Source organism: Aegilops tauschii, chromosome 7 (genome assembly GCF_002575655.3).
Source record: "Aegilops tauschii subsp. strangulata cultivar AL8/78 chromosome 7, Aet v6.0, whole genome shotgun sequence".
NCBI lineage: Eukaryota > Viridiplantae > Streptophyta > Magnoliopsida > Poales > Poaceae > Aegilops > Aegilops tauschii.
The window spans coordinates 576,331,500-576,350,849 of record NC_053041.3 but is presented as its reverse complement, the minus strand read 5'-3'; the positions used below and the strand labels follow the sequence as shown (position 1 = coordinate 576,350,849).

The 19,350-nt window shown below is 42.1% G+C and overlaps 1 long non-coding RNA gene across 1 annotated transcript; it reads left to right on the top strand.

Annotated features, from left to right (window-relative positions):
• Positions 1-15,952: 15,952 nt before the first annotated feature.
• Positions 15,953-17,733, top strand: LOC120969618 (uncharacterized). The gene is made up of 2 exons (XR_005763947.2): positions 15,953-16,478; positions 16,795-17,733. It is a non-coding gene; the product is annotated as an uncharacterized lncRNA (long non-coding RNA).
• The last annotated feature ends 1,617 nt before the right edge of the window (positions 17,734-19,350 follow it).

Sequence of the window (19,350 nt, the reverse complement as noted above, 5' to 3'; positions counted from 1 at the left end):
TGCAACATGTACCACCGCTACTGCACACTCGCTTTATCTAAAACTTGCAAACTACTCCCTCCATCCCATAATTTAAGATGTTTTTATACTATACAAGTGTCAAAAAATGTCTTACATTATGGGACAGAGGGAGTATCTTTTATTACAAGGACTTGGTACAGCAATGTTTGGTGTACGTAGGATATTATTAGTGGCAAATAGAACCTGAGAGAATATGAATCCTACATTTATCTCCTTTTGGGTCTGACACTCCATGCTTACCACTTACACTTTGAGAAGTGCTACAATACTCCCTTCACTTGAGGATTATCATTGCTCTCTCTCTCCCCCTCTATTCCTCTCTCCCTCTCTCTCTCTCTCTCTCTCTCTCTCTCTCTCTCTATGTCTCTACCTCCCCCTCTCTCTCAAACTACTTCCTTTGGCCTTGGAAGTTAGGATCTTGAGATTGTTTCTTATCCCTCCAACACATTGATGACTGAGTAACCCTAAGCACAACCAACTAACCATAAGCACGACTAAGTAAGCATCTAAGACAACGCGTATCATCGTCTATGTTAGAACTCTATAATTTAGGACGCACCAATGTCTCTTCTAAGAAGATTAGAAATGGCCTAGGATGTGTTCCACTTCTTCGCCTTCCTTGTCACTATCGTCGATGACCTCTTACTGGTGGTCGGGGAGGTTGTCCCTTGGGTCTTCATCGTTGAAGATGTCCTCCTAGACGTAGACTTGGCTACAACACTTGATGTTAGCAAGGAACCTTGTTCTTGTCGCGCTCGGCCTTGATGGTATCCAGGGCCTCACGAAGGTCCCCAGGGAGATTGGGCAGGGGAGGGCGAGGATTATTGTGCCACTCAAGCATCAATTGATGTAGTCATGCCGCTCGTCCATCTTCACCATCACCTGCTCCTTAATCTTGTGCCCGTCATTTGGGTAAAACTTAAACCTGTGAGAGGACTCAGCACCAGCAACCGTTGTCACCTTCTATGTCAAAATCGAAGCCTCCTTACCCATATAGATCGATTGATTCTGGGTGGTAGATACTATTTTGGTAATGTGTCTCGAGGTGGCACATATATAGTTGCCCCAAGCCCTAGGCTCTATCAATAATTGATTCCTTAAAAAGAGGATCCTTGGGCTTCTACCACAACTCGAATTTCACCGAATTAAAAATCGAGCTTACTTCCATAAAAAGAACAAAGAAATCGAGCATACGGTGGTGAACGTTCCAAATATTTTTAGTGGCTTCGAACGGCTTGTTCATGGTGAAGAATCTGAAGACGGATGGGTTGCTTGCTTAAGGCCACATTATCATCAAAATAGGATTACCAGATGCCTTACGTAAGCATAGAATAATTTTCTGTGAAGAGATGACAACATGGGAGTAACCTTAGCCTCCAGCATTCATCTACCCCTCTCTACATTGCTAGGGCTCCTCACCGAGCAAAATCCGTGCGACATCGGCCGCAACGAGGAGGTCCTAGTAGGGGGGCTACTGTGGAGTCGATGGAGAGTTTTTGTGGGAAGGTGAAGGAAATGTGTGATCGAGCGAAGGCCTTCTTTGGGATTTAGGAAGTGCATGACGATGGCGTTGGTGAAGCCAGCAGTGGTCGGAGGAATCCAACATGGAGATCCTCATTAGTGATCCCGCTATCATCAGAGAAGAGGGCGTCGGTGCATGGTTCTATATAGCGGCATGGGTGTTTTTTCTAGGTTTCCTTTAGGGAGTCTTCATGTTAGCTTTGGGGCTGCGAAGTGACAGCGTTGCCCAAGGTAGGAATAATACTCATCCCGCCTTATCCTCGTTCCGGCGGTGTGGTTTTCACCGGTGGAGGGCATATGGAGTTTTGTCTTTCGTGAAGGGCACCTGGATTCGACAGGCTTTCATGGTCTTTGGAGTTTCTACATGCCCATATCGGCATTTCTTCTTCTTCGGGGCGGTGATTTACTTTACAGCTTGCAACTGCTGGCGTATCCGAGTCGGAGGCCCGGACTTGCATCATACTATGCTCACGGCGTGCCATCGAAGGATGCAGGAGGAAGAAGACTTTGACACCCCAAGATTTTGAATGTTGTTCTATTTTGGAAGGGTTTGTTTCTACAAATCCATGAAAGTAAATACATGTCTTTAGGCCTTATTGAAAAGAAAACATCATCAAAATTGATAAGACTGGCAAATCTTTTCAGGAGGTCGGTTTTGTTCAATAATAGCGCTCGAATCATGAGCACATAGGGCTGCTACCTCTTGAGCATGCGTTGGTTTTCCCTTGAAGAGGAAAGGGTGATGCAGCAGAGTAGCGTAAGTATTTCCCTCAGCTTTTTAGAACCAAGGTATCAATCCTGTAGGAGATAACATACAAGTCACCTAGTACCTGCACAAACAATCAAGAACCTTGCAACCAACACGATAAAGGGGTTGTCAATCCCTTTATGGTCACTCGCAAAAGTGAGATCTAATAAATATAGTAAGATAACTATTTTTGGTATTTTTGTTGTATAGATTGGAAAATAAAGATTGCAAAAAATAAATAAATAGGAAACTAGAATTGTAGATCGGGAACTTATATGATGTAAAATAGACCCGGGGTCCATAGGTTTCACTAGTGGCTTCTCTCAAGATAGCATGTATTACGGTGGGTGAACAAATTACTGCCGAGCAATTGATAGAAAAGCGCATAATTATGAGAATATCTAGGCAATGATCATGAATATAGGCATCACGTCCGTGTCAAGTAGACCGAAACGATTCTGCATCTACTACTATTACTCCACACATCGACTGCTATCCAGCATGCATCTAGAGTATTAAGTTCATAGGAACAGAGTAACGCATTAAGCAAGATGACATGATGTAGAGGGATAAACTCAAGCAATATGATATAAATCCCATCTTTTTATCCTCGATGGCAACAATAAAATACGTGCCTTGCTGCCCCTACTGTCACTGGGAAAGGACACCGCAAGATTGAACCCAAAGCTAAGCACTTCTCCCATTGCAAGAAAGACCAATCTAGTAGGCCAAACTAAACCGATAATTCAAGGAGACTTGCAAAGATATCAAATCGTGCATATAAGAATTCAGAGAAGAACCAAATATTATTCATAGATAATCTTCATCATAAATCCACAACTCATCGGATCTCAGCAAACACACCGCAAAAGAGTATTACATCGAATAGATCTCCAAGAACATCGAGGAGAACTTTTTATTGAGAACCAAAGAGAGCGAAGAAGTCATCTAGCTAATAACTATGGACCCGAAGGTCTGTGGTAAACTACTCACACATCATCGGAGAGGCTATAGTGTTGATGTAGAAGCCTTCCATGATCGATTCCTCCTCCGGCAGAATGCCGGAAAAGGCCCCAAGATGGGATCTCACGGGTACAGAAGGTTGCGGCGGTGGAAAAGTGGTTTCGTGGCTCCCCCTAATGTTTTTAGGGTATAAGAGTATATATAGGCGAAAGAAGTACGTCGGTGGAGCTCCGTGGGGCCCATGAGGGTGGGGCGTGCCTACCCCCCTAGGCGCGCCCTCCTGCCTCATGGCCGCCTCGCGGAGTTCCAGACTTCAACTCCAAGTCTTCTGGATTGCTTTCGTTCTAAGAAAGATCATCGCGAAGGTTGCATTCCGTTTGGATTCCGTTTGGTATTCCTTTTCTGCAAAACACTGAAATAGGCAAAAAAACAGAAACTGGCACTGGGCCTTTGGTTAATAGGTTAGTCCCAAAAATAATATAAAAGATCATATTAAAGCCCATTAAACATCCAAAACAGATAATATAATAGCATGGAACAATCAAAAATTGTAGATACGTTGGAGACGTATCAAGCATCGCCAAGCTTAATTCCTGCTCGTCCTCGAGTAGGTAAATGATAAAAACAATTTTTTTATGTGAAATGCTACCTAACATAATTTTCAATGTAATTTTCGTTATTGTGGAATGAATGTTCAGATCCGAAAGTTTCAAGACAAAAATTTAATATTAACATAAAAATAATAATACTTCAAACATACTAACAAAGTAATCATGTCTTCTCAAAATAACATGGCCAAAGAAAGTTCATCCCTACAAAATCATATAGTTTGGCTATGCTTCATCTTCATCACACAAAATGCTCAAATCATGCACAACCCCGATGACAAGCCAAGCAATTGTTTCATACTTTAGTATTCTCAAACTTTTTCAACTTTCACGCTTTACATGAGCGTGAGCCATGGACATAGCACTATAGGTGGAATAGAATGGTGGTTGTGGAGAAGACAAAAAAAGCGGAAGATGGTGTCACATCAACTAGGCATATTAATGGGCTATGGAGATGCTCATCAATAGATATCAATGTGAGTGAGTAGGGATTGCCATGCAACGGATGCACTTGAGCTATAAATATATGAAAGCTAAACAAAAGAAACTAAGTGGGTGTGCATCCAACTTGCTTGCTCATGAAGACCTAGGGCATTTGAGGAAGCCCATCGTTGGATTATACAAGCCAAGTTCTATAATGAAAAATTCCCACTAGTATGAAAGTGACAAAATAAGAGACTCTCTATCATGAAGATCATGGTGCTACTTTGAAGCACAAGTGTGGAAAAAGGATAGTAACATTGTCCCTTCTCTCTTTTTCTCTCAAATTTTTTTTTGTTGGGCTTCATTGGCCTCTTTTTTTTACTGGGCTTCATTGGCCTCTTTTTTTATTTCCTCACACGGGACAATGCTCTAATAATGATGATCATCACACTTTTATTTATTTACAACTCAAGACTTACAACTCGATACTTAGAACAAAATATGACTCTATATGAATGCCTCCGGCGGTGTACCGGGATGTGCAATGAATCACGAGTGACATGTATGAAAAATTATGAATGGTGGCCTTGCCACAAATACGATGTCAAGTACATGATCATGCAAGGAAATATGACAATGATGAAGCGTGTCATAATAAACAGAATGGTGGAAAGTTGCATGGCAATATATCTCGGAATGGCTATGGAAATGCCATAATAGGTAGGTATGGTGGCTGTTGTGAGGAAGGTAAATGGTGGGTTTATTGTATCGGCGAAAGTTGCGCGGTACTAGAGATGCTAGCAATGGTGGAAGGGTGAGAGTGTGTATAATCCATGGACTCAACATTAGTCATAAAGAACTCACATACTTATTGCAAAAATCTACAAGTCATCAAAACCAAGCACTACGCGCATGCTCCTAGGGGGTTAGATTGGTAAGAAAAGACCATCGCTCATCCTCGACCGCCAGTCATAAGGAGGACAATCAAAGAAACACCTCATGCTTCAAATTTGTTACACAACGATTACCATACGTGCATGCTACGGGACTTGCAAACCTCAACACAAGTATTTCTCAAATTCACAATTACTCAACTAGCATGACTCTAATATCACCATCTTCATATCTCAAAACAATCATCAAGCATCAAACTTCTCATAGTATTAAATGCACTTTATATCAAAGTTTTTATTATACCCATCTTGGATGCCTATCATATTAGGACTAATTTTATAGCCAAAGCAAATTACCATGCTGTTCTAAAAGACTCTCAAAATAATATAGGTGAAGCATGAGAGATCAATAATTTCTATAAAATAAAACCACCACCGTGCTCTAAAAAGATATAAGTGAAGCACTAGAGCAAAATTATCTAGCTCAAAAGATATAAGTGAAGCACATAGAGTATTCTAACAAATTCCGATTCATGTGTGTCTCTCCCAAAAGGTGTGTACAGCAAGGATGATTGTGGTAAACTAAAAAGCAAAGACTCAAATCATACAAGACGCTCCAAGCAAAACACATATCATGTGGTGAATAAAAATATAGCCTCAAGTAAAGTTACCGATAGACGAAGACGAAAGAGGGGATGCCTTCCGGAGCATCCCCAAGCTTAGGCTCTTGGTTGTCCTTGAATTTTACCTTGGGGTGCCTTGGGCATCCCCAAGCTTAGGCTCTTGCCACTCCTTATTCCAAAATCCATCAAATCTTTACCCAAAAATTTGAAAACTTCACAACACAAAACTTAACAGAAAATCTCATGAGCTCCATTAGTATAAGAAAACAAACCACCACTTTAAGTTACTATAATGAACTCATTCTTTATTTGTATTGGTGTTAAACCTACTGTATTCCAACTTCTCTATGGTTCATACCCCCCGATACTACTCATAGATTCATTAAAATAAGCAAACAAACACACGAAAAACAGAATCTGTCAAAACAAAACAGTCTGTAGAAATCTGCTTCATACGAATACTTCTGTAACTCAAAAAATTCTAAACAAATAGGACGACCTAGATAATTTGTTTTTTGATCTACTGCAGTTGGAATCAGTATTTTATCATTCTCTGGTGATTTTTAACAATTGTTTTCGTGAGTATAAAGTTTCTGTCTTTTTTCAGCAAGATCAAATAATTATCACCCAAGAAGATCCTATAGGTTTTACTTGGCACAAACACTAATTAAAACATAAAACCACATCTAACCAGAGGCTAGATGAATTATTTATTACTAAACAGGAACAAAAGGCTAAAAACAAAAATAAAATTGGGTTGCCTCCCAACAAGCGCTATCGTTTAACGCCCCTAGCTAGGCATAAAAACAAGGATAGATCTAAGTATTGCCATAATGATAAGGCAAATCACGAAAAATCATCTCATACTCCCTACGTTCAGCAGCAAGCTTTCTTTGTGGCTGGCAAAAGTAATCAAAAGGGCTAAATTTAATGGGACAAAAGTCCCCAACATCAAGCTCGGGAGGTATTGGTTCCTCCTTTGGCCCCTCATATTGCACAACCAATTCATCATTATAAGCATTCTTTTGGCAAAAAGTCATTAGCCTTTGTTCAAGAGAAAAACCTAACCCATTGTTCTGAATAGCAAAATTATCATTAAGTTCAGAAATCCTATCAACTAGAACATCGGTAGGAACCTTTTTTCTAAGGTTTTCATTATAAGCAACATGATCTAAAGATCGTAAACGCATTATGTGTTCTTGATTAAAAAGGATAGCTTCTATGGGAGGACGGCCAGCATCCACCCTATAATGCGCAAAAATTTCATTGGCCTCTTTCATTATAAATCTAACTCATGTGCTAAAAAGATAGTAGCCACTCGCTTAACAGAAGAATGCTCAATATTGGAAAATTCTAGAAAAATCATTTGTATGCAAGGATGCATATGAATAAATTGTCTTTCAAGTTCAACTACGAGCAAAGATATAGCATCCGCAAGACTACTAGTTCTATGAAGAATAGACCCACCCATAGTGGGCAGAGCACCGACACAAGTAAAGAAATCTTGAATAACTCTTTTTCCAATATATTACCACTACCAATCCGAAACTTTTTAGTGTGTAAAATAGTAGGTTCTTCATGAGGATTATCAAAAGCATCAAAGTTTCCCCCGTTGTTACTACTATCCTTTTCAATGATAACCTCCCCAGTTTCAGACATGATGGCAACAAACCGCACTAAGAACGCACACACAAGAAGCAAGCGAACAGAGGCGAACGGAAGAGAGGCGAAGAAAAGGCAAAGGTTTTCGAAAATCGTTTTAGAAATGGGGTAGAGAAAAACGAGAGGCGAATGGCAAATAATGTAATGCGAGGGAGAAGTGTTTATGATGGGTACTTGGTATGTCTTGACTTGAGCATAGATCTCCCTGGCAACGGCGCCAGAAATCCTTCTTGCTGCCTCTTGAGCATGCGTTGGTTTTCCCTTGAAGAGGAAAGGATGATGCAGCAAAGTAGCGTAAGTATTTCCCTCAATTTTTGAGAACCAAGGTACCAATCCAGTAGGAGATAACACACAAGTCACCTAGTATCTGCACAAACAATCAAGAACCTTGCAACCAACGCGATGAAGGGGTTGTCAATCCCTTCACGGTCACTTGCAAAAGTGAGATCTAATAAAGATAGTAAGATAAATATTTTGGTATTTTTGTTGTATAGATTGGGAAATAAAATTGCAAAATAAAATAAATAGGAAACTAGAATTGTAGATCGGAAACTTATATGATGTAAAATAGACCCAGGGGCCATAGGTTTCACTAGCGGCTTCTCTCAAGATAGCATGTATTACGGTGGGTGAACAAATTACTGCTGAGCAATTGATAGAAAATCGCATAATTATGAGAATATCTAGGCAATGATCATGAATATAGGCATCACGTCCGTGTCAAGTAGACCGAAACGATTCTGCATCTACTACTATTACTCCACACATCGACCGCTATCCAGCATGCATCTAGAGTATTAAGTTCATAAGAACAGAGTAACGCATTAAGCAAGATGACATGATGTAGAGGGATAAACTCAAGCAATATGATATAAACCCCATCTTTTTATCCTCGATGGCAACAATACAATACATGCCTTGCTGCCCCTACTGTCACTGGGAAAGCACACCGCAAGATTGAACCCAAAGCTAAGCGCTTCTCCCATTGCAAGAAAGATCAATCTAGTAGGCCAAACTAAACCGATAATTCGAGGAGACTTGCAAAGATATCAAATCATGCATATAATAATTCAGAGAAGAACCAAATAATATTCATATATAATATTGATCATAAATCCATAATTCATCGGATTTCGGCAAAGACACCGCAAAAGAGTATTACATCGAATAGATCTCAAAGAATATCGAGGAGAACTTTGTATTGAGAACCAAAGAGAGAGAAGAAGTCATCTAGCTAATAACTATGGACCCGAAGGTCTGTGGTAAACTACTCACACATCATCGAAGAGGCTATGGTGTTGATGTAGAAGCCCTCCGTGATCGATTCCCCCTCCGGCAGAGCGCCGGAAAAGGCCCCAAGATGGGATCTCACGGGTACAGAAGGTTGCGGCGGTGGAAAAGTGGTTTCGTGGCTCCCCCTGATGTTTTTAGGGTATAAGAGTATATATAGGCGAAAGAAGTACGTCGGTGGAGCTCCGCGAGGCCCACGAGGGTGGGGCGCGCCTACCCCCCTGGGCGCGCCCTCCTGCCTCGTGGCCGCTTCGCGGAGTTCCAGACTTCAACTCCAAGTCTTCTGGATTATTTTCGTTCCAAGAAAGATCATCGCGAGGGTTTCATTCCGTTTGGTATTCCTTTTCTGCAAAACATTGAAATAGGCAAAAAAACAGAAACTGGCACTGGGCCTTTGGTTAATAGGTTTGTCCCAAAAATAATATAAAAGAGCATATTAAAGCTCATTAAACATCCAAAACAGATAATATAATAGCATGGAACGATTAAAAATTATAGATACGCTGGAGACCTATCAAGGGTTTGTTCGTAACCCCTCCCAACTCACTAAACTCTCCATGTCCATCTTCACAATGTAGCTACTTGCTCCACGCAACTAATCCCGTCTGTTTGGCAGCTTCGCTAGCTTCTCCATTCCCACCATGAGCTGGCAGTGCCGCTGGCCTGTCTTGACGCCATAAAGTTTCTTCTCACGTCTTTGGCGGTGGCACTTTTGTTGTAAATAGGGCCAACTCTTGATCCTTGTTTTGATGGAGCTGGGCTTTTGGGGCTTCACGTTTTTACACTCCAGGCCGCATTAGCTTCTCAAAGCCCAGGCGTTCGGGTCGACTCCAATTGTCTTGTTAGATATACGACATGCAAGAAGAAGATCGAATCAAACACAGAGGACACATGATTTTAACGTCGAACACCGCTCTAATGCGAAGGGGGGGAAACCATGGGCACCAGCCAGCGAAACATTACTGTATCATGAGAGGTTACAAACACCAGGAATTTACAGCTGACCAACTTATGACGAGTGGCGGCTTACAAAGGACATACATATAGCGATACCTCCTAATTGCCGCCTTATGGTCCGATTAGGGGTTCCAGCGCCCACGCACCAGCATATATGGGCTGGCCCATTAGAGCGAAACACGATCGCTTGGCACGCGTGCAACTAGCTCGCTTTCGGTCAATGATTGACTTGCCCATGGTTGATCTGTTGACTAGTCAAACATTGACTTAAAAAACAAAAAAACAAAAAGGGAATCTTTTAATGCCAATGTGTTCAAGGATTTGAAAAGAAATACAAAAAAGTTCATGATTTTGAAGAAAGTTCACAAATTTGAAAATTATACAAAATTGAACAGGTTCTTGAGTTTGAAAAAAGTTCATTGATTTTGATTAAAAATCACAAATTTGATAAAAATTCACTGGATTTCGAACAAAAAGCTCAAGGATTTGAAAAGGTTCATCAGTTTTGGTAAAAAAATATGAAATTGAAAAAGGTTCATCAATTTTGAGAAAAAAAACTGGAATTCAGAAAAAAAAATCATCAATTTTGGAAAAGAGTTCACAGGTTTTAAAAAGTTCAACGGATTTTGAAAAAGAGTTTACGGATTTGAGAAATCTTCATCGATTTAGTTAAAAGTAAAGGTTCAATTTGAAAAAAGTTCATGATTTGAATAAATTTTCGAATTTGAAAAGGTTCGCTTATTTTATAAAAATAAAAAAAGGAAACAAAAACCCAAATAAAAACCAATGAAAACCCGGGCAAACAAAAACCAAAAAAACAGTCTCAAATTGCAGAATAAGAGGCAGAAGAAGTATTAGCAGACATAACAAGTGAGCCTTCCGAGTTGGTTACTGGTTCGGAAGGAATCCGTTCCGGACAGAGCTAGGCCTTGGGCGACTATATATATATGTACGGTACCCCGGAGGACCCGGCCAATACTATCCAGTATCCACCCCCGGAAGCGATCGATCTCGATGGAGGAGGTTTCGATCCCGATCCCGATGGAGAAGGAGGCGGCGCCTGCTGGTGGTGCTGCATCCCCCGAGAGGTTGAGGCTTAACCCGTATGAGGGGTATATGATCAAGGAGCAGAGGATGGTGAGAATGGACCATCGGAACAGCTACATCAGGTGGCTGCTCGAGTGGGACAAGAAGCCTCGCCCTCCCCTGCCCAACCTCCCCGAGACGCTCCGCTCCATGGTCGCCATTAAGGCCGAGCGCGCCCACCATGAGAGGGTCCTTGCCGACTTCAAGCGCGACGTCTACGCCTACGTCCAGATCGATGTCTTCAACGACGACGACCCAAGGGCCAACCTCCCCGACGATCAGTACGACGTCATCCACCACGACAGCGACGAAGAAGCTTGATCTACTGAGCAACATCTATCTATCTAATGTGTGCCTTGGATTAGATTGTGATTCCTCCTGGCAATATACTGAGTCTGAAGCTTATTTATGTCTGCAAGTGATGATGATGTTTGTATCGTAGCTATGCAGTGTGTCCTCTGTCTTTTGTAACCAGGCAAGCTACTATTGTGCTAGTGTTATTTCACTTATTTGTATGACACTCATGGTATTGGATCTCTCTGTTACGTTGCTCTTCAAATCTGAATCATTTTGGAGGTCTAAGATATGTTCTATATATACTGCAAAACATCTATCGGGAGCCTGGCCACAAGCTTGATTATAGCTCAATGTATAGTCATAACACAAAGGTCTGACTACCTGCCTCCACTATCATGAATAAGTCTACTTTTTTTCTACAAGGGAAATATATTAATATCGCGGAGATACCAATTACACCTAGCATCTGCAACAACACAATGTCGTAAAGACATTATGGATGTACACAGCCAAAAGACAAAACGAAGAAGAAAAAAAAGGAAAAAAGACCCCGCTAGAGTGAATAAGTCCAGTGACCTCTGTTTTCTCATTCACGGCTTTAACTACGCACTAAATACATAATATCATTGTGTCATGTGGTGATGCAAGTTTCTTTTTTTTGTGTGTTAAAAGCGAATGCATGCTGTTTATTTGTAATTGCCTGATTGCTGACTGGTATGCTGCACTTTAAGCCGCACCGTCATAGTTTCTCTTTCATGTTTATTTTGGTATGTGGGACTGACGCAGGGAAAGAGTCCTGCCTATTTTTGCTGCTACTGTCTTTCCTTTGTATACCAGAAGTAAAATCAGTCAATCTTTATCCTTTTGTCATGCTTGTTTGGTGTCCATTGTTTTCTGTCCATAAAGTTTATAGGTGTCAATCTTCATAGTTGCTGCTTTACACAAGTTGAGAGGGTGAAGATAGCTGCAGGATATATTTTCCAATAATGAATAGCCATGTGTCATATGAAACTTTACACCATGGTTTGCACTTTCACGATTGTTGATTTTGACCGCAAGGACCTGTAATTATGTGAATCCATATGTAATACCACTTGCATCTGTAAATCCAACAACTGAACACATTTACTAACCTCCTCCTTTTCTACGTGCAATAGATGTTCTAGGGTTTCCAACAGATCTTGCTCAGCTATTATAGGCAAACCTTTTAACTTCATTCTCTTTATGATAATATTACAGTCAACCTGCCCGGCAAAGTTCTGTAATGAATGTGGTTCTCCATATTTAGGATGCACCATACCAGTGATGTGCAGACTATCACACCATGAGGTTAGGGATGTGATGTAATTGTCTCTACCCATGTTTAATCTGTTGTTGCATCATATCCTGTCAAGTTTATTTTCCTTCTTCCACAGGATGCTTGATCAAAATTTTGCACATATTCTTGTTATCTTGTCTAGTTTCCCCCTAAAAAGGTATTACTCCCTCTGGTCCAAATTAATTGTCGCAGATCTAGTTACTAAAGCTGCGGCAATTAATTTGGATTGGAGGGAGTAAGTTTTTCCTTTGGTTTTCAGTTGTGTAATCCAAAAGATTCGGTCCGCGGGTTTTACTTAGCTGAAATCGAACTGACATTACTAGTCTCCAACAAAATGGCACTTCATATCCTTCTCCAGTGAAAATTTCGATCGTTTTGTTTGTTGGTTGGTTCCTTTGCAACTTTTGACCATGTGCAGTAACATGTTTACCTGTTCTAACACAAATTAGGCCAGCCCATCCTGCTATCTTTGATTGTTTGTTGCTCTTGCAAACAGATGCCCATTAACATAATTTGGCCATTACGCGGATATTTGAATAATTGTTTGTTGAATTGTTAATTTGATTGCACATTCCTCTCTCAACTTATTCTAAACTTTAGTCTTCAACTCCGGATAGATAAACAAATTAAATGACAACATGTCAGCAGCAACTTCCTGAGGTTCTATTTTGGTTGCTATGATTGCAGTATCAAACTCTTTTGTTTGGATGTGCAATGAAATGTCTCATTAGGTCGTTAACTAAAATTAGAAGAATACTCTAGGCCTTTAACTAAAAAGGTGCACACTTTAGGCCATAATTTATTTTAAGCACTACACTTAAAGCCAAAAAATGATTGGGGGGGGGGGGGGGGGGGGGGACCCTTTAGTGCCCCCTCCATCAGAGACCCGTTTCACCATGCTTGGCATTTCTCACAATTATATAAATTTATCACAATTGTAGTGCCATCTTGTTGCATGCATTAGGAATATTTGTTACATACAATTGGATTATTCGTTGTGGTATATTTGACATATGTGTTGTCATAGTAGTATGTTTTTGTTGCTATCCGTTGGACAAAACACTGGTGTTTTGTTGCATAATTTGTTGTATGATGTGTATGCATAATCCATAATTCTTTTTGCTATGTTGACCAAGTCATGGTCATTTTTTGAGGTGTCTATTTTGCATAGACTAGGAAGTCCTCATGGGTACCAAAATAATGTTGCATATACGCAGGCATGGCATGGGTTTTCCCATGTTTTTTAGTGTAAATAAATTGTGGCCTTTGGATGGCATACACGAAGGAAACACATGGATTTTCCTTTAAAAGGGAAACACGCGAATTTTGGAGAAATGACTAGAGATAAGATATTGTACTTGGGTTTTTCGGAAATGGATTCCTTAATAGATGGGCCATGGGCTTCTAATCATCCAACCACAGGTTGATTTTGTCGCAAATATTTTCAGGACGTTGGTTTTGTTCGATAGTAGCGCTGAGTTTTTTTTAGGCAACGATAGTAGGGCCGAGTCTTTTTTTTACAATCAATACCATGATATTTTTTTTTAGAAGAATCAATACCATGATATAGTAGCGCTGAGTCTTGACTCACGAAACAATCACTGTAATTAGGGCTGTGGTAGAAGCCCATGGGCCATCTGCTAAGGAATCCGTTTCGAACAGGGCTAGCCCTTGGGACACCGGACAACTATATATATACGGCACGGCACGTCACCCGGCCTACACTATCCACCCTCGGAATCGATCGATCTCGACGGAGGAGGCTTCGATCCCGATGGAGAACGAGGTGGCGCCTGCTGGCGGTGCTGCAGACCCCGATTGGTTGAGACTCGACCTGTATCTGGTTGACGGGTATGGGTTCAAGGAGCAGAGGATGGTGAAGATGGACCATCGGAACGCCCACATCAAGTGGCTGCTCGAGTGGGACAAGAAGCCTCGCCCTCCCGTGCCCAACCTCCCCATGGCGCCCAAATCCATGGCCGCCATCAAGGCTCAGCGCGCCCACGACGAGAGGGTCCTCGCCGACTTCAAGCGCGACGGCTACGCCTACGTCCAGGTCGATGTCTTCAACGACGACGACCCAAGGGCCAACCTCCCCGACCACCACTATGACATCATCCACTACGACAGCGAAGAAGTAGGCAAAGAAGCGGAACGCATCCTAGGCCGTCTCTAATCTTATTAGAAGATCCGTCGATGCGTCCTAAATATTGAAGTTCCGACATAGACGACGATACACGTCATCTTGGCTCATTGCTAGTGTTATTACTTTGTTGTGCTATTAGATCTATCTTAATTAGTTAGTTGTGTTATATGATCTCTATTGCTACTTATATAAGTAGAAGGGCTGATGCGCAGCAGAGCCGATGTTTGCTGTCTTTGTACCTTTTTCAGTTTAAGATGTTTGTTGAACGACGTGTGTTGCGTTGTTTGTTTTCACAGCCTGCTGGTGTCGTTTAATTGCTGGTGTCTGGTGCTGGTGTCGTTTAATTGCTGATTTTTGTTTGTTTTCGCAGGTCATTGTTGTTTCTTAATTGCTGATGTTTGTTGAACTACATAAGTTGTGTTCATAAGCCATTGGTGTGACTAGCTTCGCCCTTGTCTCTTCGACATTGGATTTACCTGCAGCAGTGGTGGCTGATTGTGGTTCTTGCGTTCCTACATGTATAATCTGTGGCGCAAGCGTGAGCCGTGAGAGGCCGTATATGTGACACATGATTCAAATAACTCTACACGCATGTCTATCCGGGGTGACATGATTTGAAGAACTCGGTCAGTGCAGGAGAGGCAGTGGCTGACGCCGGCTCCAAGGGAGGGCATGGAGGCAGCGACTTTCTTCCCCTTGATGGAGAGGAGGTTGGGCTAACCATGTCTAGTGTCTAACAATTTCATGTGTCGTGTGCTATGCTTTCCATTTTAACAAACAAGATTTCTCACTGGTGTGGATCTTTGGGACATGATGACACGCGAGGATGGAATCTACGTGATTCATACTTTATATAGCATTTCTACAATACGTTGGATTTTACATCATGGTTATAGCAACACCGTGAGTGATATCCTTTGAAATGCACTGCGCGTGGCACCCAAGAATTAGTGGCAGAGGTTGAATGAAATCTTTGGAGGGGCGAAGCTAGTGATATCCTTTGAAATGCAGTGCACGTGGCTTCCGCCCAAGAAGAGGCGGAGGTTGAATGAAATCTCTGGAGGGGCGAAGCTGTAAAAAAAACAAATATAGAATCACACGAATACAACAAGTTGGATATTGCAAATCTATAATACCTAAATAGTTGATCCCACTATCTTATTTCTCTTGACATGCAGTCTATCCACATCATCACACATGCCCCACATGCCACCTCACCTCATCTACAGCCAATACTTTTTTTTGAATTGATCTACATCCAAGACTTGATCTCTTCCGTCCGCTACACGCGAGATCCCTTCCGCACGCTTCTCCTTCCTAGACCCGTGGGAGCTGAAGAGAACCTTTCTCCAATCGAAACGTCTTCCCTGGGATCGCTCCTCATAAGACGGCCTCCCCGTCTCCCATCTCCCCATCTCAAACCCCACGCGGTGGTGGACGCACTAGAAGTCTAGAAACCAACCTCCTCTAGGGTTTGGGGCCGTCATCGGCGATACAAACGGCGGCGAGCCTTGCGGGCCAAGGGCAGGATCACAAGACGATCAATCTGGAGGATGGGTGGACATGCAGAAGGGCATCAACATCCTTGAGGGCAAGCAAGAGCCGCAGTACATGTTCGAGGATTACATGATGCGCTCTGCATGTACAAATCGCCTCCATCCGACCATGGCTAGCTTATGCCCGATTCGATCTGTTCTGGTGTTTTTTTTCATCGATCTGTTCTGGTGTTTTTTTTCCATCGATCTGTTCTGGTGCTGACATGTGTGTTGTGTGTACAGAACTACAGATTAGTCCCCTGTTTTGTGGGTGTATGTATGTCGGCGCTGTTGGTTTTCCGGTCCAGTGAGTCAAGGCGGATCTGATTGTCTTTTTATTTCCAACATGCTCTGACGGGTGTGCATTTGTGGATTTTTTGGATTCAGGTGAGCGTGAGGTTTGGTTGCCTTAGTGGCTGCGAATTATTACATTCTCATCTTACTATGTACTACATGATCTGTTTCTGCATACCCCTTCTATAGCCATGTTGCATATATGACCAGATTAGCCAAGTTAGCCAAAAAAAGAAGAGATTAATTATCATACTGCTATTGAGAACTCCATGTACAAAATGTTGGGATGGATTTTATTAATTTGATATATATTCTGGACTGTGAATTATTTGTTCCTTTGTAATTTGAAACAAAACCTTAATTCACATAAGTGTATCGGTGAGATTGCTTCTTACTCAATGTGTTTCAGGTCAGTTTATTTGGATCCATGGGCCAAACAAACAGCATCAGGAAGCTGGAAAACTGAACCCTTCATTCCGACAGCTTGGAGGAATGCTGGATCCAGCCCCCATCTTTGTTGTGTTGTATATAGATCTGCTCTCACTTGCGTATATGAGGTGAGCATTCAACAATCTCTGATCTTCTAGCATGGCAATGGTGTTTTTTGGCCACCTGACTCTGCAGCTAGGGAGGAAGACATCTAGGTTGCTCCTTTCTATCAGTGATAAGCTTACAAGCAGGGACAACGACGATGTTTCTGAAATTCAAGGTGTTGTGGCCTGTTCACCTGCTATTGTAATTTCCTTGACGGTAATTAAATAGATGAATTAATCCAGTAGTTATGAGCTCAGTTCCTCCTGGACAGCCGGGCCAAACTGACCAATTTCTCTCCTCTTCTCGCCTTAACTTGTGGCGAGAGGTGCAGCTTGAAAGAGTAGTTACAAACTAATAAATTAACGGGCATCCGAGGAGACACATTATGTACTTTATTATACAAATGTATTCTCCTAGCGCCAGTTGATTTTCTTATGCCACTCCTCCCTTGTGTACATTCTTTTGTCCCCAGATAGTTTATGAATTACTTGCATTTTTACCATACTTAAAAAAAATAGCTTAGAAACAAAATAGTCGCACATACATGGATCCAACATCCAAATTTATTTCTTTTACATTCAGCTATAGCTATGCTGATTTTGATGCACTCTTTTCATGTATTTAACATGCAAGTGTTATCATTGAAAGGCTTCTTCGTTTCTAATTCGTTGTATTAACACTACTGTTTCCGGTCTATGCAAGCATCTATATTCTTTGAAAGATATGTTTGCCGGAAGTGTTTTGATGGACAGGAGGTCACTGTTTATTTTTTACATGGTTTATTTCTCCACACTAAAACATTTAGCAATAAAAATTTCCCGCAGCAACGCGCGGGGAATCATCTAGTATAGAGAAACTTAGATAATTGTATTGATCTTCTCCGCACTAGCTTACAAAATACAAAATACAAGTCTGGAGAAGAGTTTGCCCAAGCCATCTAGGGTTAGGGAAGGAATTCGAGAGGAGATCTCTCGGCAGTATAGAAAACTCTTCTTCTCTCTCAAATATGTCATTCTTTATCCTTTTTGCATGCTTGTTTGGTGTCAATCTTAATAGCTTTTTTGCGAGAAAACTACCGATCTATTCATCTTCAATCATGAAAATACAACGAACATCCTAAATAATAAAAATTATATCTAGATCCGTAGACTACCTAGCGATGACTACAAGCACTGAAGCGAGCCAAAGGTGCACCGCCGTCATCGCCCCTCCCTTGCCGGAGCTGGGCAAAACTAGTTGTAGTAGACAGTTGGGAAGTCGTCGTGCTAAGACCCCATAGGACTAGCGCATCAGAATAGCAATAGCCACCATTGAAGAGTAACATAGATCGAAAGTATCCAACTTGAAGACACATGAACGTAGACGAACTACGACCAGGTCCGAGCAAATCCACAAGGATAGATCCGTCAGAGACACATCTTCATACACCCACCAACGATGCTAGATGCACCACCGGGACGGAGGTTAGACGGGGAGAATCTTATTCCATCTACAGGGAGCCGCCACCGCCTCGTCCTGTGTTCAAGGGTCGGGATCCACCGTGCCGCCATGACCCTAAGGTCATGGAAGACGAGGCGGACCGCCGGGAGGCAGAGAAACCCTGGCCTTTTTGGGGTTGTGATTGCTCAGGCAAACACATCGTTACATAATTGTCTTTGTTTGCTATCAATCATAATATTTGTCGCTCCGTTTTCGTGGTTGCACTTATAAACTTTTATGGAATTTGATTGGTAAGTTCGAGGTGTGAAGGATAGCTGTACAATATATTTTAGAACGATGAGTAGCCACATGTCGGATGAAACATTACACCATGTCATGAACTTGTACGGTAGTTGATTTATGTGAATTCATAGGTAATACCATCTGCATCTGTAATTTTTGAACAACTAAACACAATGACTAACTGCCTCATGGGCTGCGGTGGGGAGGTCCTGATAGGGGGGCCTGCTGTGGAGTTGCTGGAATGTTGTTATGGAACGGTGAAGGAGATGTATGATCGAGCGAAGGCCTTCATCGGGACTCAGGCATTACAAGATAGTGGTGTTGGTGAAGCCGGTGGCGGCCGGAGCAAACTAGCGCGGAGATCCTCATTGGAGGCCCGGCCTGGTTGGATCATCGGAGAAGAGATCTACATCAATAAGGGTGATGTTTTCCAGGTTTTAGGAAGTCTCCATGTTAGGTTTGGGGCGGTGAAGTGGCGGCGTTACCCGTTATGAGAATAGTGTTGTTCTCGCCCCACTGGTAGAAAAAAGCCCTTTAGTCCCGGTTCGCAACAGCCTTTAGTCCCGGCTGTGCAACCGGGACTAAATATGCGCGACTAAAGACCCCCCCCCCTTTAGTCGCGCCTCTTACGGACCGTGACTAAAGGCTTTAGTCCCGGTTCGCGTGGCTGACCGGGACTAAAGGCCCGTCCACGTGGGCGCCAGTGGTC